Consider the following 25,020-nt stretch of genomic DNA (forward strand, 5'->3'; position numbering starts at 1 on the left):
ACATCTGAGGTAGGATATTCTCCTTGTGACAAAAATGAGAACAACAATTTCAAAGTACAGATATAGTTAAAAATACCTATTCTTTTTTTGTTGTATGTTTTTTTTGGGGGGGTCAGTCGTGGGGCTTGAACTCTGGGCTTGGGTGCTGTCCCTGAGCTCTTTAGCTCAAGGTGAGCACTCTACCACTTGAGCCACAGCACCATTTCTGGTTTTCTGGTGGTTGATTGGAGATGAGTCTCATGGATGTTCCTGCCTGGGCTGGCTTTGAACTGCCATCCTCAGATCTCAGCCTCCTGAGTAGCTAGGATGACAGGCATGAGCCCCTGGCGCCCGGCTACCTATTCATTTTTTAAAGCAGTGTTCACTTACTTTCTAAATTACCTTAGAACAAAAGATTCATTTCTGGTTGTTGATAAGAAAAACATAAAGACTCATACTAGTTAAAATAAAACAGTCAACCAGTTCATAGGAATGGTAACAAAAACAAAATCTAAAGATTTTGTAATGAGTTTTGGCATTGGTGACTGGATCTCTGAGTTCTCGGTGGCCCTGAGGGTCAGCCTGCTTTCAGAAGTCATGTGGTTTCAGCAATGTTTTTGGTGTGCAGAGACCTTTATGAGGTGTTTGACCTCATTTAACCTCTAGTTTGTAGCTTGAATTTTGAAAGGCCAAAAATAATTGTTCCTCCTTCCCGGAAGACATGTCAAAATTATCTCATTTCTGTCTAATAGTACTTCCCAAAGGACTTACGCCTTAGTTCTAGCACATCAATCAGGTAAACAGGAAAATAAACGATTCATAAGTTACATTTAGAGAAAACCTCCAAAATCCTCAACACTTGTTGATGGACTCAAAGGCATCTGTCAAAACCGTACATGACCATCTAGCAAGGAATGCTTTTTAGAGAAAGGAAAATTAAACATTCTAATACACTATAAGACCAAACTGTTCATTCTAAGAATTACTGAGCACTTCAGTCATTTGTTGATGCAGTTTGTAACAAGCAATATGCACAGCCTTCGCTCTTACTTTAAGGAGTTCTATGAGAACAAGGCTCACCTGCCCCACCCCCACACCTATTATAGGTGCGTCTCTCCTCAGGAGCCAGCCCTGCCTTGGTATGGGTGGAGCTGGAATCTGCTCCCTGGGAAGGTTCTTCCAATTCTTAGTTGAGGAAATGTGCAAGGAGATCCCTTAGGAAGCTCTAGGTTCCCCGGCCAGCTGTTAACTCAGGGCCTGCCAGCTGCAGGAGAAGCCTCAGGGTTCCCTGCCCTCCAGAGATGATCGCCTTGCCTTCTGTGCATAGCCAGCCTGTGTCCAGCTGGTAGATTAGGACAAGGACCCAACTAAAGGTAACAAGCCTTCGTTTCTTTACTCTGTAACTCTTACTGGGACAGTGCGAGCAAGAGAGAGGAAATGGTGCTGGATCCCAGAGTTCCATTTTCCCCTGGGGGAGAGTCCGGTGGACTGGCAGATGGGGCAGGGGCTGATCACTGATGAGGAATCCCAGCTACAAAGCCTGCTTCTTCCTTACAGTCCATTGGCTTCAGAATGGCAAGGAGCAGACAAGGAGGGAGTTAGAGAATAGCGCTTCTGTTTAGACTGCAGTAAGACTGCTAAATGGAGGATCTTGGAGGAGGAATGAAGATACTTGGGTGTGCATGGCTGGCGCAGAGGTTGTGAGAGCCAGTTTTTGACTGCCGTTCCTTCCAGAAAACTGCCGTGCACCAAGCCCACCATGGGGGTGGGGGCTGGGGGGCGAAGCAGCATTTCCCCACGAGGCTGGTCAGGCAATTTCGCTGGACTGGGAAGAAGACGGCACAGAGGATTTGGGGCTTCGGGCAGATCCCATAGTAGAGGCTGAATTTACTCTTAGCAATCAGATCAACCACCCCAGCCAGCACAGTAGCTCCCACCTTTGCCTGTTGGTCTCCGAGGCATCAGGAGCCGAAGTGCCCAAGTGGCTCTCTCAACTTCATTCCGTCAGGCTCACTGTGGTTTGTGTTGGAAACAATCCTCCCTTTGTAATAAGGCCTCAAGCCGCAGAACTTCGGGTGTAGGAGAAGAAAGGAAATATTTTGGTAATAATAATAATATATATATACATTATACTATGTATGTATATATACTTTCTATTGTTTTAGTTTTTGAATATAAAAGTTTGAAAAGAACAACTGAAGAGGGGAAGTTGAAGAGACGCAAAGTTCATAGAAGATCATCTGTACTCGTCATGATTACAAGACAAACTAATAAAATCCCTGAAGATTGAAACTTATTATTTTACTCCATTACTTGGTAGTTTTTTGTCTGTTCCCATGACTCATGAATGCACATGGTTCCCTTTGGTGTGTGATGACTTTTTTGTCCTTTGAATAGAGTCCAGTTTTCATGTTCAGTATTCCTGCCCAGCCATCTTCTATTTAAAATTTCACTATTTTTAAACAGTTATTTTACTCTACATTAAAAGACTTTACATTAAATAACATTTAAGGGTATAATATGAAAAAGTTAGAATTGAACCTATTTTCTCTCTTTGGTGTTACTATGTTGGAATTAAGAAGAAAATTAACTTGTATTCTTATCAATTTTGCTAACTTACTTGCTAAAATTATACAGTGTAACATGTTTAAAGTTCAGCTTACTGACTTATTCTCAAAACTGGACTCATCTTAATTCATTAATTCAATTAAAAAGTCCTGCCTATTATGTCTCAATTCTTTCTTTCTTTCTTTTTTTTTTTTTTGGTCTGGTCGTGGGGCCTGAACTCTGGGCCTGGGCGCTGTCCCTCAGCTCTTCAGCTCAAGGCTAGCGCTCTACCACTTGAGCCACAGTGCCACTTCTGGCTTTTTTCTTTTTGCTTATGTGGTGCTGGGGAATCGAACCCCAGGGCCTCATGCATGCGAGGCAAGCACTCTACCACTGAGCCACCTTCCCAGCCCCTCAATTATTTCTTAAATGCATCCTCACTGTGCTATATGAACATTTCCCCCCTAATATAAACTGTTCTCAGGAAAGTAAGATGCATCAGACACTCATGGTATAATTTGCAACATAATTTGGCTCTTTGGTGGACTGAGTGATGTGAAATTATTTGTCCATGTCTGTGTCTTCTCCTGATGTGATCCCTGTCTGGAAACAAAATGTCTTCTTATTAAGACACAGTTCAGGCATTATTTTTATAAGCCATTTCTGACCCATTCCTTCCCTTCTCTCTTGATCCCCTAGGATTTATTTATTCAAGTACTCATCAATTTTGGTATTTACTAGTGGGGCAGAGTGTATTCTTGGATCACAAACCCTGGCAGCTCAGATCAGAGGTAGGGTGTGCTGTGCATGTGAAGCTCCTGGTGAGCCGCTCACGTGGAGCTCCTGGGTTCCGTCCCTGGCTTAGTAAGAAAGTTGGATACCTCGTTTTCTAGGGTAGTGTTCTAAGGGCTTGGGGTATACCAGTAAATAAAAAAGATTCATAGTCTGTGATCCATGCATTCCAGCAAGAGAAACATGAAAAAGCCATAATAATAAGTAAATAAGTGTTATACCAGCAAGAGAAACATGAAAAAGCCATAATAATAAGTAAATAAGTGTTATATTAGGAAGTTTTAGAAAACTATGTAAGTAGAATAGGCGGATTGGGAACTGTTTTGGCCCGTGACTTGAAGGGGAGGTGAAGGGTTGGTTAATGTAGATATCTGAAACAGAAGTGCATCGCCTCTAGACAGAGACACTAGCCAGGGGCTAAGGTCCCAGGTTTATTCAAGAAGGTCAGGGAGGTCATGAAGGGCAGTTCACACAGGCCCTTGTAAGCTTTACTGTATGAGAGAGGTGTTAGAAGGTTTAAATGAATGAAGGAACTTGTATTTTGATAGAGTACCTTGAGACCAGACTCTAGGTAAGTGAAAGTTAGCCTATGAGGAGGCTCTTCTAGCATCAAATGGAAGGTGGTTTGAATGAATATGTTGACCTCTGGGAAGGCAACTACAGTATTTCATTAATTTGAACTATTCATCTTCAGAAATGTATTTTTACTTGTTAAGATGATGGTTTTTGCCAAGCTTGTAGAAATGTTAAACCTGTGTCGTAACACATTTTTGTCAGATAATTGTTTTTTCTTCGGAGAGCTATTTTGTTGTTATTGTTTGCTTAAAACAGAAGCAACAATGATAAAATCGAAATCTAAGCGAATTCAGTTAATCTAAACTAATTCCATCCAAAGAGCCTTTCTTAGGCTCTCTTGGTACTGACTTTCTCCACTCAGCAGTGGTTGTTCGTTTTCAGTGGTAGTGCTGGAGCACCAGTGACCACCCTGCCTTCCTTCTTAGAGTACCAGTGCCACAGCCCGTGATGACCTGGGGAGCCAGGCCGCGCCGCAGGGCCGCTCCAGGCCCTGCAGGCCTCCCAAGCACCTGGGCCCAGAAGTGTGCCCGTGTCCCCAGAAGGGCACGGTCCACAGGTCTTGAGGTAGGTAGATGGTGGCCTGTCCCAGGAGGCCGGATGAGGGTGTGTGGGGCCCTGAGGCGGGTGCTGGCCTCGTGGGGGCCTGGGTCAGGCATCCCCACCCTGGGGTCATCAGGACACCCACACCATGGCCTTAGGCTCAGGGGTTTGACAGAGAACTCAGTGCTGGGTGACAGGCCGTGGTCCAGTGGTGGGTGGTCTGGTGGTGGTGACAGGCCGTGGTCCAGTGGTGGGTGGTCTGGTGGTGGTGACAGGCCGTGGTCCAGTGGTGGGTGGTCTGGTGGTGGTGACAGGCTGTGGCCAGTGGTGGGTGGTCTGGTGGTGGTGACAGGCTGTGGCCAGTGGTGGGTGGTCTGGTGGTGGTGACAGGCTGTGGCCAGTGGTGGGTGGTCTGGTGGTGGTGACAGGCTGTGGCCAGTGGTGGGTGGTCTGGTGATGGTGACAGGCCGTGGTCCAGTGGTCAGTGGTCTGGTGATGGTGACAGGCTGTGGTCCAGTGGTTGGTTGGCTGGTGATGGTGCAGGGCTGTGGTCCAGTGGTGGGTGGTCTGGTGATGGTGACAGGCCGTGGTCCAGTGGTCAGTGGTCTGGTGGTGGTGACAGGCTGTGGTCCAGTGGTTGGTTGGCTGGTGATGGTGCAGGGCTGTGGTCCAGTGGTGGGTGGTCTGGTGATGGTGACAGGCCGTGGTCCAGTGGTCAGTGGTCTGGTGGTGGTGACAGGCTGTGGTCCAGTGGTTGGTTGGCTGGTGATGGTGCAGGGCTGTGGTCCAGTGGTGGGTGGTCTGGTGGTGGTGACAGGTCCAGTTGTGGGTGTGCAGGGCTGTGGTTCAGTACTCTCACATGATGAAGTGCCAAAAGTCCCGAGTTGCTTCACAGCTGCGTGGGGATGGAATGCTGCCTGACCCTAAAGGTGCCAGCCGGCATTTCACCAGGCGCCTCCCAGTCACAGACTTCTGGGCCATCCCTGCCCCCAGTCCCCTTCTCCCTCTAGAGCAGTGTGAAGGAATATTATGGAGGAGACCTTAACAAGGAAGACTTCCTAAAGGAGCTGTGTAATTAGGGTGTCTTCTTGCTGCTAGGAGGAGAAACCTGGGTTCCCATTACTTAAAGAATAAGGAGCATCTCTGTCATAGAACAGGAAACCTTGAGCATTGCCTCCGTGACTCAGGCATCCATTTCCTGAGCCTTCCCACTCCGCTAATTGGTTTTGTTCTGCGGATGATGGCGTTGGGCCTGGCCTGCCACTATGAGGGTGTCTCTCTGCACTTCCCAGGCAACTTGAAGGGGGATGTGAATAGTGCCATAATTAAGTTAGCCAATCAGGATTTATGCTCGTCTGGAGGAAATAGTGACCTTTCCCAGGTGGCAAATAGTGTTTTGAACAGACAGGAACAGTGGGAAGGGAAAGGCGAAAGTGGATGCAGAAACATTGTGGAGGAAGGACAGAGAAAGGACAGTGATAATATATGTTTAGAGACCAAAGGAGGCAGTGGAGGGAGGCGTGTCTGGGATATATAGGTCAGGTGACTAGCAGGACAGTGGGGTCCAGAAGAAGGAGGGGTCTTTGATTCAGGGACGATAAGGTAGGGTGATGCAGAGAAGAATTATCTGATAGTTGCTTTGTTTTTGTTTTTGTTTTTGTTGTTGTTTAGAAGCTAATGGTATAGATATAGAAGTCACCCACAGAGATGTTACAGTTGAAGAGATGGGGGTAGAGAAGACTTTGAAGGAAAAGAATGTAGAATGAGGATAGAAGAGAGAAAATCTCAACAATTAACAGGTGAGTAGAGGACACTAAGCCAGCAAAGGAAATTTAGAAGAAATATTCAGGTAGGGAATACACTAGTCCACTGTAGTTCTAAGTTTTAACCTGTTACCTTCTTAAAATTATCAACTGACTAAGAAAAAAATTTTGGCACAGATTTACCCCCCCCCCCCCCCGCACAAACTCTCTTATAGCATCATTGGCAAGGTTTTCCTGTGTGTTCATAACTTAGTGGTATATTGTGCTAGGTGAGTCGTTTTTAATTAGATACTTTTGAGGATTTCTATGTAGTTCCCCCCCCAACATACATAGAGGATTGTCAGTCTGTTTAAGACTATATTCACTTCACTTTACAGAATTTGATTATTGACTCATTTGCTTTTCTAATATGTAAGAGACATTTTTAAGAAATTAAAGGGTTGATTAGCAATGAGCTGTCAACACCCAGGAAGAGGGAAGAAACAGAGATAATTGGCCATAAAATGGAGATAATGGTATTTAAGAATTAGAGGATGTTTAGTTTATTTTAAAGAAAAAGTAAGTGCTGGGCCTGAAATCATAGCCTGATGATTAAGAGATGAGCTATAATTGAGGACATTAAAGTAAGTGCGAGATTATTCTTTTGACTTCTGTGGTAAAAGAAAGAAAAATAGAAGTGATAGGTTTTTCTCGGGCTTTGTTGTGGTGGTGATGGTACTTGAGGATCAGTGGAAATGGGGGTCTATTAGAAATCTATTATCAGCAGTCAAGAGAGCTGGAGGCATGAGATGCAGACTGGGCAAGTGGGTGGACAAGACAAGGAAGGAATCAAACCAGAGGGAGCTAGCTGAATGAAGAGAGAAGCTAGGAAAGTGGGTAGTGGTTCAGAGAAATGTTGAAGTGGAAAAATGAAGAATCTTCTCAGGAAACAAAAGGTCATGTGTCAGCGGATAATGATGTGTCTGGAAGCTGAGGGGAATGACACAGTTGTGGTTCAGCTTCTCTGGGATCAGCAGGGAGTCATCCGGGGGGAAGGAAAGAATTGGCACCAGTGCATTTTTCTCAAACAATTAGGAATGCTACTGAGGAAAACTGGACAGTTGAGTTTACCTCGCACTGGGTATAAATGAAGAGTTTGGTTGGTGTTCCCTAACGTGTCATGGAAATAATTGGCAAACGTTTTCAAACTTAATAAGGGGAGAAGGTAGATTCAGATGACAGAGAAACACGATGAACAGTGACCGAAGTGTATCATCCGTAGTGATGGTTATGGCAGGAAGGGCGCAGTGGCGGGAATGGTGTGGTTAGATGTCCACCCGTGTCTGTCCCACTGGACCCCAGCACAATCACAAGAGTATTTAGCTACAAACGTAACAGGTAAATGTGAGGAAATAATAAGCAACAGGCTTAATGTAAGATCATAAATGTGTTTTGTCTTAATAGGATAGTAGTAGTGTTGGTGGAGTATAGTATTTTGAGGCAGTTTTGAATTGCAGTATGAATTCACTGTCGGTCATTACTGAGTTACTTAATGTGTGATTTGAGGCTAGTAAGTAAAAATTGTATTTTTGTTATTCCAGGCACACATTTATTGTACTGTCAACATTAGTTTTCTATTGAAAAGTATGTTTATCTAAATATTTAGAATGGTTTTTAAAATGAAGGTTGGTTTTAACATTTTTATTTTTGGAGTAAAGTGTTGTTGTTTCTCTTTTGCCGGTCCTGGAGCTTGAACTCAGGGCCTAGGCACTATCCTTGAACTTCTCTCTGCTCAAGGCTAGCGCTCTACCACTTGAGCCACAGCACCACTTCCAGCTTTTTCTGCTTATGTAGTACTGAGGAATTGACTCCAGGGCTTCATGCAAGCATTCTACCACTAAGCCACATTCCCAGCGTAAAGTGGTTTTTCTAAGAGTATTTTTCTAAGAAAGTTCAGGAAGCGTTCTCTGACTTCCTCGGTTCTGGTTCGAATAGAGTGAGCATTTGTGCCCCATCACTTTGTTGAGAGGTAGGAGTAGTGGCCGGTATTTGAAAGTGGTTCTAATTCCTTAAGCACCTTTTTCGCTAATGAGCTAATGTAGATATAAAATGTAGTTTTCTAGCAAGTGCTTTTTTTTTTAAGCTGCTCTAAGTGAAATTAATGGAATCACTGTTCTAGAAGTATAACTTAGACATTCATTTGCAAAAGTAAGAGAAGTGGCTGTCATATATAGCTAGGTTCCTCTTAAAACGGTCTCTTAGGGATTTATAATTCATGTATTATGTTGGATAACATGTTTTAATAGGCTGCTCAAACCTACACAGCTCAGAACCTTCACATCCTCACCGCCACAGCCCCCTCATTCTGCTGGGTTCAGGCAGTAATGATTAAGTGCCAGACTCTATCAGCTGATAAGATAAGCAGCAGCTGGTCCGCTGCCAAAAGCCAGGGGTCCCTGCTGAGCCTTGCTGACGCACACAGCCCTCCCCTGATGTCAGAGGGCTGATAAGTAGCACTTTGGCTCCTTTCCTAAACTGTGTGCCAGAGCAAGGGAAAAGACTCCTTGTTTGAAAAGGCAGTTCTATTGAGTTTTTTTTTTTTTTAAATAAACTATTGCTTTTCTTGACTGTAGGCCAGATTACTGTCTGTTTAAATGGTTGTATTGTTTCTGAATTATTTAGCAGAGATGTTTGCTAGCAAAAATACGTCTCATTCCTTATACTGGATACTTTACGATGTGTTTGTTGCCATTCATAAGGCTTCACAATTGTTTTTTTGTTGAAAGGCTTTTGTAAAAAGAACTTAAATTCTGCTGCATTTGTTCCCATCTTAGCGATCTCTGAGGAGCGGGGAAAGCGAGGTTCATTTAGGTAACACTTGCCATCCGATCTGCTGTTTACATCAGCATGCTTATTGGCATTCATATTGAAATACAGAGAAATTAGATTGCAGAGATTGTTCAAGTCTACTTGCAATGACTGCGCATATGCCAAACTTGCTCTACTGATTCAAAAACTCCCCAGCACCAACTATGTCCTACACACATTGTCATTGTGGTGACAAAGTCTGCAAAAAGTCTGCCTGCTTCCTTGCAGCTCATTATGATACTCTAAGAATGAAGAAAACAGAAAACTTTTAAAATTAGGGCACCTTGTAAAAAGGAAGCCCAGGTGCTTTGCACCAGAATGAAAGATGTAAAAGGAAGCAGCACGTCATGTGTCAGACATGGTTAGCCACAAATCAGCTCAGCTCCTAGTGAAGCCAGTAAGCCCTCGTTATTGTCTAAATGTACAGTAAACAACACACACTAGTTGAATGAATTGCAGATTTTAGAGCTGTTGAGAGAGGTGAAATGCACACTGTGAAAAAGGCAAGGAGAAGGCCTGAATGTCAGCTTTATTTTTGTTTCCAAGGGAGCCTCACCCTCCAAAAAGAAATAGCACCACCTTCTCCAAGTGCCATTTTTGAGTCCAGGTATTATCTTAGTGAGACCACTTTTATAACAAGGTAGTACAGTGTCTTTCATTGACTAGTGTTTTTCTGACTGAGCATGAACTAATTTTTTATATGTCACATTTACTGAGAACTATTTCAAGCAGTTTTCTTTTTTTAAGTCTTTAAAATGATCCTATGCTATCTATATATTATTTTCTCCATTTTCCAGATGAAAATAGCACTTAGAAATGTAAGTAGTTTGTTTTCGACGTTCAGTAAATGATAGGGAATCCTGGCTTGTCTGTCTTTAACAATCTGAAATTTATGTTGTGAGTTCCACGGTGCTACTAAAGTGACCAGGAAAACAGTGGCGTCTTTAGCCACTGTGAACATGCTGTCGTCATGCATATCATGAGTATTCGGAAGGAAATTGGAATCTTAGAGACAGTAGGTGGAAACATGGGACTTTTACCCCTTACTTTGTATAATTCCGCATACTAATAAAGAAAGAAAGTAGAAATGCAGTGTCTGTATTTCAGTCTTTCCCTGATTGTCTGCAGTAAGTTCATGGTAGTGTGCAATGGTTAGAAGCTCTGTATTCCTACTCATAGCATTCTGTGGTTTTCATTGATAACTTGTTAAGAGTGAGTGGCTTTATTTTATTTATCTTCTTAAAGTTTTAGTAAGGATTTATTTTAGTAAAACAGGGTGAGAGTAGGGAGAAATGGAGAAGAGCAACATATCTTGCACCCCATGCAGGAAATGGGAGTTAAAGACTCCACAATGTTTCTATGTATGTATGAGTGTATTTATTTAATTTTTTGTGGTAAAGGGGCAAGATGTTTGACATCAGTGCATTTGTGGCACAACTTCAATGTCACGTGATTCTGGATTATGAGAAAACAGCATGCAGACCAACTGGCACTGAACACTTAGGAATGAAACTTTGTGTGCATGTTTGCAAGTTGAATTTATTGTAACAATGCAATGATAGTTGTAAAAGGTTAGGAACTTGGGCTGGGAAGGTGGCTCAGTGGTAGAGCACTTGCCTTGCATGCATGAGGCCCTGGGTTTGATTCCTCAGCACCACATAAGCAAAAAGAAAAAAAAAGCTGGAAGTGGTGCTGTGGCTCAAGTGGTAGAGCGCTAACCTTGAGCTGAAGAGCTGAGGGACAGTGCCCAGGCCCAGAGTTCAGGCCCCACGACCGGGCCCTCCCCCCCCCCCAAAAAAAAGGTTAGGAACTCCATCATTGTTTTTGTAGGTTCGAGAACAAAATAATATTATTGTTATAGTAAATTCTGAAAAAACACTCAGTTTTCATGTTAAAATGAAAGCAGCTCACTGCACTAAAAATAAGATATTTCCATGATATGAGTATGGAAAAAATCTATTGCTAGTATCGTAATTTATATAGAAGTATGAGAACTCAGAAAGAAGAGCATGATGCCAGTGAATGGGATTTTTTTAAAGCATAATACTTTTTAAGACTGATTTCAGAGGTTGCTACTATGTGTTAAAATACCTGAAGTCATAAACTAGAGACCTGTCTTTCCAGAAACAAAATATGAAGAGCTAAGCACAGAACTTCTGCTCCGGGTCAGGAAGGCCTTCAGGGCAATGTGTAGCGGTAAGGCCACTCCTAAAAACAGTATTTTTAGTATGACTGGATAACATGTAATTTCTTACTCCAGTCCAGTGACAGGCCTTGAGTTTGTAGGTTTCCCATCAGAATTTCATGGCATGTAGTTCTCAGTGTTTTCGTATTTATTATCACAGAGCTGCTATATGTAGTAAGACATGGTTTTGCTAGATAGGCAAGGTAGAAGACGGTAGACTGGGCTCTCATAAAGTCAAGTTGCCTTTTGTACTAACAAAAGCTTAGGTCATTATACGCAGTGTACTCTCTGTCATATGTTTGGGACTTGGCTGGGATCAAAATAATGAAATTACTGGCAGTAATGAAGCACATTGATATGATTATAGTTTCAGTTATTTATTCATTTAGTATAGAAGCATGGTACATACCAACTTTATAAAAGTGTTGATGCTCATTTGTGGATTCTGCATTTGTAAATTGCAGATTGACTAAAGTATATGAATACTTACTGTGCTGTCCCTGATATTTGTGGGTGTGTGCACATGCAGATCACATGCTGATAGAAAGATATCCAGAGGCTCACAGGAACCTAACCCTGTGTTTCTATCATGGGTGATGGTTCGGTGTTCATGGTAATTTTATAGATCACTAATAACAATGGCTAACAGGAATGTATGGAATTGCCAAGGTGTGGGGATAAGATGATGAATAAGATCTAGTTTCTGTCTGTTTTCATTTCTTAATGACCTGAATTCGATGTTGATGAATTTCTTACAGTGTAGTTTCTGGATAGCATAGATTTTTCAACAGATTCTTTTGTGCTGACATGCCAGATTATTAAGGTTGAAATATTTCTCCTGAAATTAACTTGTATACTTTAACAGAAATAGTTCTTTTCTTGATGCTAATACATTAATACAATACAAATTGTAGAGCTCAAGCCTGTGCTGTTTGGAAGTATTTGGTAAAATTTTATATGTACTCAATTAATTCTTACTAAGGATTGTCCTCTTTATTACAATTATTTTCCTAATGAGTTGAACTAAATTATGTTGAACTAAATTAGTTTTCTGTTGGCATGTTTCAGGTACCGGGTCAGATTTATAGTCCTTAATATAATTCCTTTTTTTTTTTTTTTTGGTCGGTTGTGGGGCTTGAACTCTGGGCTTGAGCGCTGTCCCTGTGCTCTTCAGCTCAAGGTGGGCACTCTACCGCTTGAGTCACAGCGCCTCTTCTGGTTTTCTAGTGGTTTATTGGAGATAAGAATCTTGTGGACTTTCCTTCCCCGGGCTGGATTTGAACCGCGATCCTTGGATCTCAGCCTTCTGAGTAGCTAGGATGACAGGCGTGAGCCACCGGCGCCCGGCCTGTATGTTAATTCTTTTACATACTATTTTCTACTTATTAAAAAGATTCATTCTGTCTTTTAAAAAGTCTTAGGCGTAAGCATACTACTTACAAAAGAACAAGCTCTCAGTTACCCCGTATTCCTCAGAATTCCTGCGTGGTACCTCAGTGAAGGACCTGGGGCTTTGAGGAGAGGTTGAGTTTAAAGTGCGGCCCCAACGTGGGCGTGGGGCTTTTACTCCAAGTGGCGGCAGCGCTCGGAGCACGCACTCTGGTCTGAAAGTCAGTCCTGGCTCACACTGCCTTTTCCTCTCTACCTTTTCTTGTCTATCCATGTTTTGAGCCAAGTTAACATTGGAAAGTCCCATCTGCTTATTTTCTTTTCTTCCTCAGAAACAAAAAATTAAACATTTTCTTCCTTTTTTTTTTTTGTCGGTCGTGGGGCTTGAACTCTGGGCCGGGGCGCTGTCCCTGCGCTCTTCAGCTCAAGGCGAGCACTCTACTGCTTGAGCCACAGCACCACTTCCTTCCTTTTTTTTAAACAAAAAATAAATGTAGGTTTACGCAGCTGCCTGCACTTCTGCCTTTCCTTCCTTTGGCAGTGTTCATTGACAGGACTATGCACAACACACATCTACACGGAGAAGTATTTTTTGTAAAGCATTCTTCCTTGGTTACAAAAACATGAGGATGAAATTTAAGAAGAGGAAGTTAGCCTTAACAAGAGCAGGGAAACATTGCACACAATATAGAGAAGCATGAGGCAAACAGAGTAGAGATCCTGTCTGCTATAACTGAAGTATGCTTCAGACAGCAGTGGTGGAATTAAAGGAGGGAACTTTGAAGAGAATGTCAGTTTTCAGTTTGAGAAATGTCATCAATAGAAAGGATAGCATCAAAGTTAATGGAATATATCTACCTTTACGTACAGGTTTATTTCTGGAGTAAAACCCATGATGTGTTGGCTGAGCAGTATAACTTGTTTAGGAGTTTCTTAAGATGAGAAGGATCTAGTAGCCAAGTATGGGACACAGGACTGGAGCAGAGGGCCTGCCAGTAAACCAGTGGTGGACAGAGATCTGTGTGGACCTGCCCGAAAAGAGTATAGAAATGAAGTTTTGTCTGGCAGTCTTCAGTGCATACGTGGATGCAGACCTGAGGTAACACCTGGTCTGTACCTGTCCCCCAGAAAGCACAAAAGGTGAACGTAATTCCCATTCCCAGTGTAGCAGTGATGAGAGCATCTCAGGATGCACTCAGGACTTGATCATGCCATTTACAGAAGTGCTTCAGGCAAGGAGTCTGTCTCTGGCTGTCTTGTGTTCTCTTCTTACCCTTCAGCTGAGGAGACACAGCAAAAAGCTCTGGCCGGGTTGGAGATAAGAGTCTCACAGACTTTCCTGCCTGGGCTGGCTTTGAACTATGATCCTCAGATCTTAGCCTCCTGAGTAGCTAGGATTACAGACTTTAGCCTTCAGAGTCAATACCTTTCTGTTCTTTATTAATTACTAGCGCTGTGCTACTGTGTTATAGCAGCACAGAATGAATTAAGAACTCTTAGGAATTCAAGGAACTACTGAGGGGAGATAATATATGCATATATATGTAGGTATGTTATAAAGGTAATATATATATATGTAAAGGTGTATATGTATGTGAAACCTGTCATTTTTTTAATCAAGTAAAATGTAGTTCCTAGTCATGATTACTCATTTTATTTCTTGACACAACTGTCTCTCACTGTAGTCTCCTGATAACATTTCTATTTACCCTATTTAGCATTTATATTTTAAGCAAATGTGAACCTGTATTATCTCCAAAGGAAAATCCACGTTAGCCTGGAAGGATTATCACCTCCTAAGGGATGGTGTTCTTCTGGCTCAGCCCTTGGAAGAAAATGTCTCTCCCGTGTGGTTCTAAGTGGGCGATTCTGGTTTGGCCTGCTCCCTGCAGCTTAACTTATGATGTCAGTTATAGCAGGAAACAAGGCTTTGAGAGGAAGAGTCTGCAAGTTTGCTTCCCATATTTTTAAAGGGTTCTCTCCTCTTCTTCCTCTCTTCTCCCTCTCCCTCTTTCCTTCTCTTTCCCTTTCTCTCTCCCTCTTCCTAGCCCTCTTTCTCTCCTCTCCCTCTGTCTCTGTCTCTCCCTCTCTGTCTCTGCCTCTCTCTCTGTCTCCATCTTTCTTTTATAAAAGTTACTAGAAATAGGAATAGACCATATGCAGAGCAAACTAATCTTTAAAAGAGATTTGATTTTATACATATAGTAAACATAGTTTTGAATTCTCTGTAGCCACTTTTTAAAAGCACCATAATGAATTCTTTTATATAAATTAGACTTTATTTTGCCCTGCTAGACATTGAACCCTAGTCTCACATGATGTAGGCTAGGCTAGCCTGCTGTCTCCTGAGCAGCACTCTGGTCCTTTTGTTTGTGTTTTTAGAAATGCTCTCCTCACTTTTCTAGGTTGGCTTTGAATGATATCCCCCTGGTGGGCAATTCAGATTTCCTAAATCAGCTTTGGCTGGCAAGTAGATTTGCTTGGTGCTGGGGATTTTACAAGCTTTTTCAGGTGTGTGCAGGGGTGGGGGATGGGGACAGTGCTCTGCAGTTTCCTTTCTTCTGTCAAGGAGGTATTCTGTTCTCTCTCAAAGAGAAGACATTAAATAACTTAAAACCAGTTTACCATCTCTTAGAGGCATTTTCTACTTCATGTTTACCTGACTCCAAATTTATACTAAAACCACATTTTTTTTAACTGAGAGGTAGTCTTCCCCTCACCTAATAAATCTGGTTGGATCGTTTTACTCCAGCTTCTTCTGGTGTCCCTTTGTTATTCTTCTCATTCATTTATATTCATATTACCTCAAGCTTTTGGGAACCTCTGTCTGTCTGTGGGTGTCATAGGCAGCAGTGTCTCCATGATGTCAGTGTCACTAGGGTTCTGATTCATCCTGAAATTACGTCATTACTGAATACTGATCAACTTAAGAAAATGCTGATCTTCTAGCTTGCATGTAGTGATCCAGCCTTCAGCTTTCTCCTATGCATGTCTTTGTTAAGCAGAGCAATCTTGCTTGTTGGACCATGTAACCAGCCAATCAGAATGGTACTTGGTGAGCAGAGCAGGGGTGTGAAAAGTGGGATACCAGCCATATGGAGTAGAGGTCCTCCCAACTCCTCTGCACCCTCATCTTAACTAACGACATCTCTAGCTGCCCTAAACTACAGGGGGCCACAGTGCAGTGATTTTTAATGTCGTCATTTGATAGACCTCTTGTGTAAGATGCTTCCCGGGAGCCCTCACGTGGATGCCAAGACTGGACACAGCCTCACATCACTGTCTTCAGCTGTGTTTTGTGAGCCACGCACTCTTAAAGTCCCATTCTCCATTTCTGCTCTTATATTTGTACATCTTTCTATTTATGTTTGCTCTTTGAAAACCCACCTCTGTGAAAAGTCTGTAAGTATTTTGAAGACAAATTCCTCAGCCTGCACAGTTGCTGTTTTCTGTGGGATGCTTGGCAGTGTCCCTGGCTTCGAGATGCCTGCAGCCTCCTGCCCCCGCGACAGTGCCAGTGCGAACTCACCGGTCTCCGTTCTGTGTCAAACGCCCCGGGGCAAAACCTCCCCACAGGGCAATCACTGATGTCAGCTTCACTGCACGTGGGCCAGGGTAGGAGGAACCAAAGGATTTGACTGTGACAATGTGCTTGTCCCCCAAGGAATGTGGGGCCACTGTTACACACACTGCAGGTGACGGACGTGGCCCACAGCGGAGCCGTGCCGGGTGCCAGGGAAATTTGGAGAACAGGCTTGTGACTCAGATGATGACAGGAGTGAGGACAAGAAATCAGCTACCTGTTGATCACAGTGCGAAGAGACCAAGAAATGTAGAGAGTAAAACACAGCTGCTTTCTCAAGCATATCTTGAAGAAATGCTTTTATTATTGATCATTTATTTAATATATTGGGGGTTGAACTCACTTTCTAGCCATGTAATCTACTCATTGCGCCATTGGTCAAATGTTTTACACAAAACAAAATAGTACAAAAAGGTGTCATCGTGATAATGCCATAGATACTTGTACATTGGACAAATTTAACTTTGTTGTTGTATTCCTTTAACGTGTTGTTTAAGGTCATCTTGAGGAAGAACAATGCTAATAGTGTTTGTGCTCCAATGAAAAGTGGTTGGAGAACTTTGTTTTGGCTCAACATCTAATTCATTACATCCCTGAGGCACATAGATTTAATAACAGATCATTCTGTTTCATCATGAATTACACCCTGTGAATGTAAACTTGGTTTCTGTCTTTTGAACCGCTCCAAGTATAGTTGTTTTTACTACTTAAATAGTACACAGCTATGATGTATCTGGTGAACAAATGAATAGTGTGCCAGTCTGTTCTGCTCCAGAAATATGCTTTAGTTGCTTTTCCTAACACAAATCTTCAGAGAGACTATCTAATGCTTTTTATTTTATTATTTTATTTTAGTGAAATTAGATTAGGAAGTAAATTTTTGGCAGTCTTTTCTGATATAAATAAATTTCATTTTAATATGTAAATCATTTAAATTTCTAATATAAAAGTTTTAAAACAATACTCTGTGGTACTGAAAGTAATCAAAGTAATTACATACACAGTTCGTAAAATCTGATTTTAATGCTTCATAAAACTTTGAATGGTGGGGAAGGATTTTCTGGAGTAAAATATACAATTAAAGGTAATACGATTAATCTTCTATGAGTTTATATTGGTGACTTCTTACCCAGTTCCATCTACCAGTTGTCAACATAGTGCTTTTGAGGAATTAAGACCTTACTTCTCCTAAGTAATAGCCCTTTCAGCATTGTACGAAAGACATTTCAATCTTACTTTCCCGAGTGATTTTTTATGGCCGTTTCAGATGTCACCGTGTCCTGTGTTTCCCGGGCTGCTTTCTGGGGCAGGGATCTTGAAGTGTATGGGCAGCTGCCAGGAGAGGGCTCCTCCAGCTTCCATGCTGACAGACTCAGGGCTTTCTGTTACTAGGTTAAAGCCTGGTGAGCAAGAGAAGGCGATACAGGACAAATGAAGATACTTTTGCAACTGAGATCTCCAGTGAACTCTCTAATACTGGACAGCTCTTCGTGTTTATAGAAGTCATCCTAAAAGCTTCTTATTTCTCATTTTTTATTTTAACTTCCTAAAGTACAGTAGCTTAGTTCTCTCCCCCGGCCCCCCCCCTTATGATTCCTCCTCTTCCTCTCTCCCTCCCCCCTCCTCTTTCTCCTGAAGAAATATAGTAACTACTACTTTCTACTTATTGCAGTATTTCTTCTCCAAATGTACTTTTATACTTATCAACAGCCAGCCTTTAAACTTCTATTAGAACCATTTTTCTTCCCAGAAATGTTAGTTATTTAGAATGTCCAATTTCTAAAGTAAAAACTTGGTAATTAGAAAATACTTTCCTTATCTCTCCCCTAGAATTTGATAAACAATGATTTTAATTTGGCAGCTACTCAAAATAATAGTTCAAGAATTCTCTAGCTCCTTATTTCTTTTAGGCTTTGTAAGTATATTTAGTTTTATGTGAGTAAAATGTGTAAATGAAATTTGACGATCTGAAAAAAACTTGCTCCTTTCAACTCACAGTTAAAGATAGACATGAATAGTTCTTATAAATATTTGCTTCTTAAATACCTGAAGCAAACCAATTTGTTGTGCCAGAAACAATGGAATGGCCCTCACCGGCCAGGTTACTGTTCTTTTGCGGTATTTCCCTTTCTGATGTTGTCTTTCATACAGACTTGGCCAAACCTCAAAGGATTGTGTGATTTTAATTAGGTCTTTCTTTGAACCATATGCTTGTTTAGCTAAATATTAACTTACTTTGTAAATTAGGAGTTATTAGAAGACTTATACATACATTGTTCCAGCAGCTATTCGTTGGGTACTTGTGTTAGACAGGCACATTTCTAGACTGGGAAGGGAGCGAAGAAAGCTGGTTGTGAGTGGTGTGCAATATATCCCCATAGGACCTGTATCGGCAGCTGCGTTCCATGCTTTCAGTTTCTACCAGTAGGTTGTGTTTTGAGGACATGGAAACTTCCAAGAATAAATAACTCATAAGTTTTGAACAACCTTTATCATGGTATGTGGTGATAAAGTTTCTATCTCGGTATTATAGTTGTTGTCCCTCACTAACTAAATTTATAAATTAAACTTTATCCTAAGTGTGTATGTGTAGGAAAAGCCCCACCTTGCCCATGTAGAGATTGGTATGACCTGTGATTTCCATTGTCTGAATGGGATCTTCTGGGTAGGCTCTGTGGATAAGGGGAATGCAGTACACCAGCGGGGAGAAGAAGAGACTCACTTTTCTCTTCTATTTTTTTTTTGAGAGGGGAAATTGGTTATTTGCTAAAAAGGCGGCCATAGTGATATAAGTAAGAAAGGATCATGGAGTCACTCACAACTTGAGATACAAGGCGGGGTTGGGGGGGAAACGTGCTCTGGAATAGCGGAGTAAGAGTTTCCCAGGTGAAGAAACCCAGATGAGGCCATGCTGTGTGCTTGACTCTGTGGGCTGGAGGGAAGTAGAGCAGTGGGCCGTGCTGTGCCGATCTTGTAGTGTGGCCTGGGAGGTCCTCTGGAGAAGAGCTGTCTATTGGATGTGAGAAGCCATCACAAGACTTTGAGCCTCAGGATGACCTGGTTAGTGCCGGTTTTCCCAGGCTCGTCCTGTGGCCTGTGAATGCAGACTGGAGGGAGCAAAGTGTGTTCCCAGGAAAACCACAAGAGGCTGAGGGACTGCAGCTGTGTAGCACGTGGCCATAGCCTGGTCAGCAGGACTTAAAGGTCTTGAGTTCAGTTCTGGGTCTAGACCCAACAAGAATTTACCCTCTAGATAAAGAGGAGATCAAGTCAAGGATGACTTGAGAGGTTTTGGCCTGAGCAGTAAACGAATAAAGTTTTGCAATTACCGAGGTGAAGGAGAAGGTTCTGGAGAGGTTGTAGTTTAGAAGTGCTTCAATTGAAGAATGCTAGGTGGAGTAGCATACCCTGAGAGCGGTCGCTCACGGGCATTTACCTTGTCTGTTTTCTCAGCTTCACGATGGCAGTGGAATCTGTACTCTGCATTCTGACCTTTGATCTCCTAGACTAGCCACACAGCCTCCCCCAGTGTGCGGTCCCACGCGGTGGCAGCGAGGGCTAGCTCACGACCAGCTCGTCACTGAATCTGGAACACAGGCGGCGATGTGCGGCAGCATAGATGGAAGAAGGGCATTTTTGATTCACCATATCTGAGCTTCGGATGATTTGTGGGTTTTTTAGCATCACTGGAAGATAGGGAGTGTCCATTATAAGTAAAACTAGAGAAGTCTGTTTCATGCTCTGAGGTCTGGAATGCCTTTCCCCCATGCTGTCCTAGAAAGACGGCTGGGACTTCTTCATCTCTTTCTCCATGCAGCTCAGCCTCGATGCTTACTGCGGTCTCTGAGTGTGGTGGGAGCTCGCTGTACCCTCACAGGTCTGTGCGGGCCCTGCTCGGTGTGTTCTCTCTGAATCAGTGCCTGCTGCCCCAGAGCCTCGGTGCGCTCAGTGCAGGTTTTGGTGAGAGTGTGTGATTGGGAGATTTCATTAAGCAAAATGTTTTAAAGAACTCCCTCCATCTCTCTCTCTCTCTCTCTCTCTCTCTCTCTCTCTCTCTCTCTCTCTCTCTCTCTGTCTCTCTGTCTCTCTCTCTCTCTCTCTGTCTCTCTGTCTCTGTTTCTCTCTGTCTCTCTCTCTGTCTCTCTCTCTGTCTCTCTGTCTCTCTGTCTCTCTCTGTCTCTCTCTCTCTCTCTCTGTCTCTGTCTCTCTGTCTCTGTCTTTCTGTCTCTGTTTCTCTGTCTGTCTCTGTCTCTGTCTCTCTGTCTCTGTCTCTCTGTCTCTCTCTCTCTCTGTCTCTTTGTCTCTCTGTCTCTTTCTATCTCTCTCTCTCCATTGGTTGTGGGGCTTGAACTCAGGGCTTAGGTGCTGTCCCTGAGCTCTTTTGTCCAAGGGCTAGTACTCTACCACTTTGAGCTACAGCTCTACTTCCAAGCAAAATGTTTCAGTTTACAACTTTGACATCTGTTGGCAGTAACTTTCCTGTTATATCCCTTTCTATTTAAGCTGTGTTAGTAATAAAAGTAGTCCGAGTTGCATTAGTTTTCTGTTGCCTCATAACACAAATTTAATGGCTTAGAACAACAGCCATTTATAGTCTCATAGCTGTTTAGAGCAACGCTGTCCTGTGACTAGCATTGTACCTGCATCAAGCTGTTGCCACATTTAGTTCCTCCACACTAAATCTGTTAATGCCGCAGTTGAGGTTGAAGGACAGAGGTCCACTTCTTTGCGGAGTCCAGCTGGGTGTCTTGCTGCCCCTGTGGTGCATTTCTTGGTGTGTGTGTCTATCCTCAAGCCAGGTTCCTCAGTTTTCTTGTGTTCCACGCTGCTGCCCTCAAGGGCTGCTAGGATAAGATCGGGCCTGCTGGACCATCTCTATACTTTAAGGTCCATATGAGCTAGAACGTGACCTGTGTGGGAGCTGTAGCCTTCTTCATGATCGTCTTAGAGATTCTTATTGTGAGGCCAACAGGGAACCATTGTCGGGAGCTGGTGACACAGTTCTGCCGTCTTCCCCAGGTGTCTGTGGTTTTGAATTTTGATGATACTTATGAAAAGGGGATTGTGTGTATTTTATTGTTCAAGAAAAGGGGTCATTATGGAGCCCAGACTGGTCCCAAGCTATCAATCCTGCACCAGCCTTCAGAGGACCGCACAGACACACCCGGACGAACTGTGTAACTTGGCTGGAAAAAAAGCTTCAGATTTGCTTTGAATTTCTTTAGAATAACTTACATATTTCTAATGGTATTATATATCACATAATTTTCTCAGATGAGTTTTTAAAAATAGAACTAGTATGGATGAAAATTAGCATTTTTTGGTGCTTCTAGGGACCAAGTGGTGTACTCCCGGGAGATCTCATCCATTTGTGAATGGGTGTCTTCCGCACGCCTCTTGCTTCTGTTTTCTTCCATTGAGCTGCAGGTTTATATTTCTTTTGATTTCTGTGCATAGTGCAATTCTGCAGATCTCAAACCCAAACCACCTTCTTTAAAGTTTTTTTTTTCTTTTTTGTTGGTCATGGGGCCTGAACTCGGCCTGGGCGCTGTCCATGAGCTCTTCAGCTCCAGGCTAGCACTCTACCATTTGAGCCACAACGCCACTTCCAGCTTTTTCCTTTTTGCTTATGTGGTGCTGAGGAATCGAACCCAGGGCCTCATGCATGCAAGGCAAGCGCTCTACCACTGAGCCACCTTCCCAGCTAAAGTTTTTGTTGTTGTTGTTATAAAGGTGATGTACAGAGGGGTTACAGTTATATAAGTCAAGTGAAGACTACATTTCTTTTTGGAAAATGTCACCTCTTTCCTCGCTGTCTCCCAGTTTTTCCCTCCTGTCTCCACACAGTTCATTTTCAACAGTGTCCAGTGAGTACCACTGCTACATTTGTTCACCCTGTGTCCCTCCATTTCCATGCCTCCCCATACCCTCTCAAAGACAGACAAATGAACAAACAAGACAGAAAAGAGAAGAAAAACAGCAACAAAGGAAAAAAAAAACTCTTGTTTGCATTTCCTAGAGTTCATTTTGATAAATGAATTATTTTATATGATCAGGTGCACATAGGCATTTTGCCTTTTATTCCTCTCCTAAGAATATCCTCCTCTAGTCTCACTGTGTGTGAAAGCCTAGAGTCCTGCATCATTTAGCTTCTGCACACGAGTGAAAACATGTGCTGCCAAACCGTTTTCCTTTGTAAGATCTTTTACCACCTGTTATGCCCCGCTCTGGCACTACTCAGGTCATGCACCCTGCAAACCAGAGTCCCCTTTGACGTACTTTCTTGTGTGTGGTCTATGCTGGCAGATACTATAGCTAGGCTCTACTTAGCTTGCATCAAAAAGACTTGGTATATTAAGTGAAGTAAGCCAAGCCCAAAGAAACATAGGTCCCATGGTTTCCCTTATTTGCAATATCTAGTATATGTATGAGTCAAGCAGAAAAGGTCAGATAAGGTGATGTTGGGAAAATGAACCCTGAGATATGTATTTAAATGTTTTTTTTCTTTCATGCATTTGTTTCTAACGCATTTATAAGATTATTTCTTTGTTGCTTTGTATGTCCCTCCCCCACAGTATAACCCCTGCTTTCACGGTATTTGATGTTGGTATAATTTGTGGAGGGGAAGGGGAAAAACAAGTCCTTTAAATAAGGATACAGGTGGACCCGTTGCAACAATGAGAAGTACAAGTTGTCATGTCGAAAATGAACTTTACAACTTTGGTGCGGGGGAGGGGGGTTTGCGGGGAGGATTGGGTAGGGGGGCAGGGAGAGGATGCTAAGGGATAGGAAGGGAAAACAAAGGAGGAGGCTACAATGCTTGATAAGAAATGTATTCATTATCTTGCCCATGTAATTGTAACCCCTCTTTACAGTATTTTCACAATAAAAAAATAAATAAATAAAGATGAAAAATAAAAAAAGACTTGAAAATGTTATGAAATTATAGAAACTGCTTACTGTATATTGACTGTAAATCACATAGTAGGCAGTAGACACTTAATAAACATTTATTTAGTGAATAAAAGAACCTTAGCATTTACAACTAACCACATCAGCTGCTCTTACTGTTAATATACTCTAAGAAGCCCCGCAGCACTGTTATTTACTTACTCATGTCCTATTTAATCCTAAAGCACAAAGACATTGATTGCATAAATATGATGTGCTAAATATCCAAATAAAGTTATAATCAAACTTTTTTCTTTTTCTTTTCCTTTTTTTTTTTTTTTTTTTGGTCGGTCGTGGGGCTTGAACTCTGGGCCTGGGCGCTGTCCCTGCACTCTTCAGCTCAAGGCGAGCGCTCTACCTCTTGAGCCACAGCACCACTTCCTGTTTTCTAGTGGTTTATTGGAGATCAGAGTCTCATGGACTTTTCTGCCCAAGCTGGCTTTGAACTGTGATCCTCAGATCTCACCCTCCTGAGTAGCTAGGATGACAGGCGTGAGCCACCGGCACCTGGCCTCAGACTTTTTTCTTTTTGGTACTAGGGATTGTCAGATTCACCAAAAGATTAAATTTTGGTGGGCTTAAGCTTACCCTTACTAGTTCATCTTTTTACCTTTACTAGCTCAGTTTGTTGGATTTCAGTTAAAGAAACATTCATTGATGTCCTCAGACAAAGAGAAGCACATTATTAATTACGTGCTGGCTCAGAAACACAGCATCCCAGAGACCTGTCGTCTGATAAATACATGCAAATTATAACTATGGGGAACATGTCTTCTTTGTGCCCCTCAGGCTGATGCTTCCCACGCCACGGCACAGGCATCAAGTATGTGGGTCAGGGTGCTGTGTGCGCAGGAAGTCAAGTTGATCAAATGACAGCTTTCTAGATTACAGGCAAATCTCCTTTGAGTGGGAATGTCCTGTGTGGAAAGAAATAACTTGGGTGACAATGTGAGAGGCAAGGATAAGAATTATAAAGCCTCTGAGTGTACTTTTTGCATTTGTATTTTATTTTTTTCTTGCTAGTCACAGCAAATCCTAACTGTTCATTTTGGATATAACTTGAGCTATTTTAATGCCACTACATGCTGCTTCTCTCATAGTCTGTGTTCCTTGCATTAAAAAGTTTGTCTTTTTAAATAAAGCAAAAAGAAATGAAGAGCATATTAATACATTTCCTTATTTGGTAAGGGTTCAGAAAGAACTACTATAAATAGCATATGTTTTTATAGCCATACACCTTTATTTACAAGGTGACGTAGTCTACACGGTAGATGTGTAGAACTGGTGCAGATTTATGGTGCTTGAGGAATGCCAGCATTAGGAAAATGGGTGCAAAGTATAAAGATTCTAATTTTTAAGAGAATGTTATGCAGATATTTAGGCTCTTCGGGCAAGAAAAGAAGTTTAGGCAAAAGTAAGAGAGAGAAGGATCTCATCAAGGTTAGAGAGTGTTGGGATTTCGGTAGGAGCAGCAGCCTAGGGTTCCTGACAGACACTTGCTCCTGGCGCCGGCTTGCTGGTGTGTTCTTCTGTCTTCCTGTAAATCGAGCCCAGTTTGCGGCAGTCACATCCCAGTCTCCTGTGATGTGACACTGGACAGAGAGATACATCCTGTGTTGGGTCTCAAGACCCAGAAGGCCTGATGGGACTCGCTATGTCGTACCCATGACTGGCGACAGCCCTGGGACTCGGAGCACCACCAGCATAGGGGTGAGGTGCTCAGGAGCACGGCTTCCGAGGGACCCCTCCTAGGGGAGCTGCAGTAGCTGCTCAGGACCTCCAGCAGCGCCTGGCGACAACCTGTGTGAAGCTGTCGGAGGCTTGGCACGCAGGCTTTTGGGGGCATTGATCTTGTAGGCAAATTTGAG

General features: G+C 42.7%; 1 protein-coding gene across 6 annotated transcripts in view; it reads left to right on the top strand.

Annotated features, from left to right (window-relative positions):
* Positions 1-25,020, top strand: part of Pde10a (phosphodiesterase 10A) — a 311,016-nt gene that overhangs the window by 214,999 nt on the left and 70,997 nt on the right. Inside the window, exon 1 of one of the 6 annotated variants that reach the window (XM_070010314.1) lies at positions 6,218-6,233. The exons of the other annotated variants lie outside the window; for them this stretch is intronic. The gene's annotated coding sequence lies outside the window, so the exon portion shown is untranslated. Of the gene's footprint in view, positions 1-6,217; positions 6,234-25,020 lie in introns of those variants that run through there. 6 annotated transcript variants of the gene reach the window in all.

Source organism: Dipodomys merriami, unplaced genomic scaffold (genome assembly GCF_024711535.1).
Source record: "Dipodomys merriami isolate MVZ:Mamm:240054 unplaced genomic scaffold, mDipMer1.0.p SCAF_8, whole genome shotgun sequence".
Lineage (NCBI taxonomy): Eukaryota > Metazoa > Chordata > Mammalia > Rodentia > Heteromyidae > Dipodomys > Dipodomys merriami.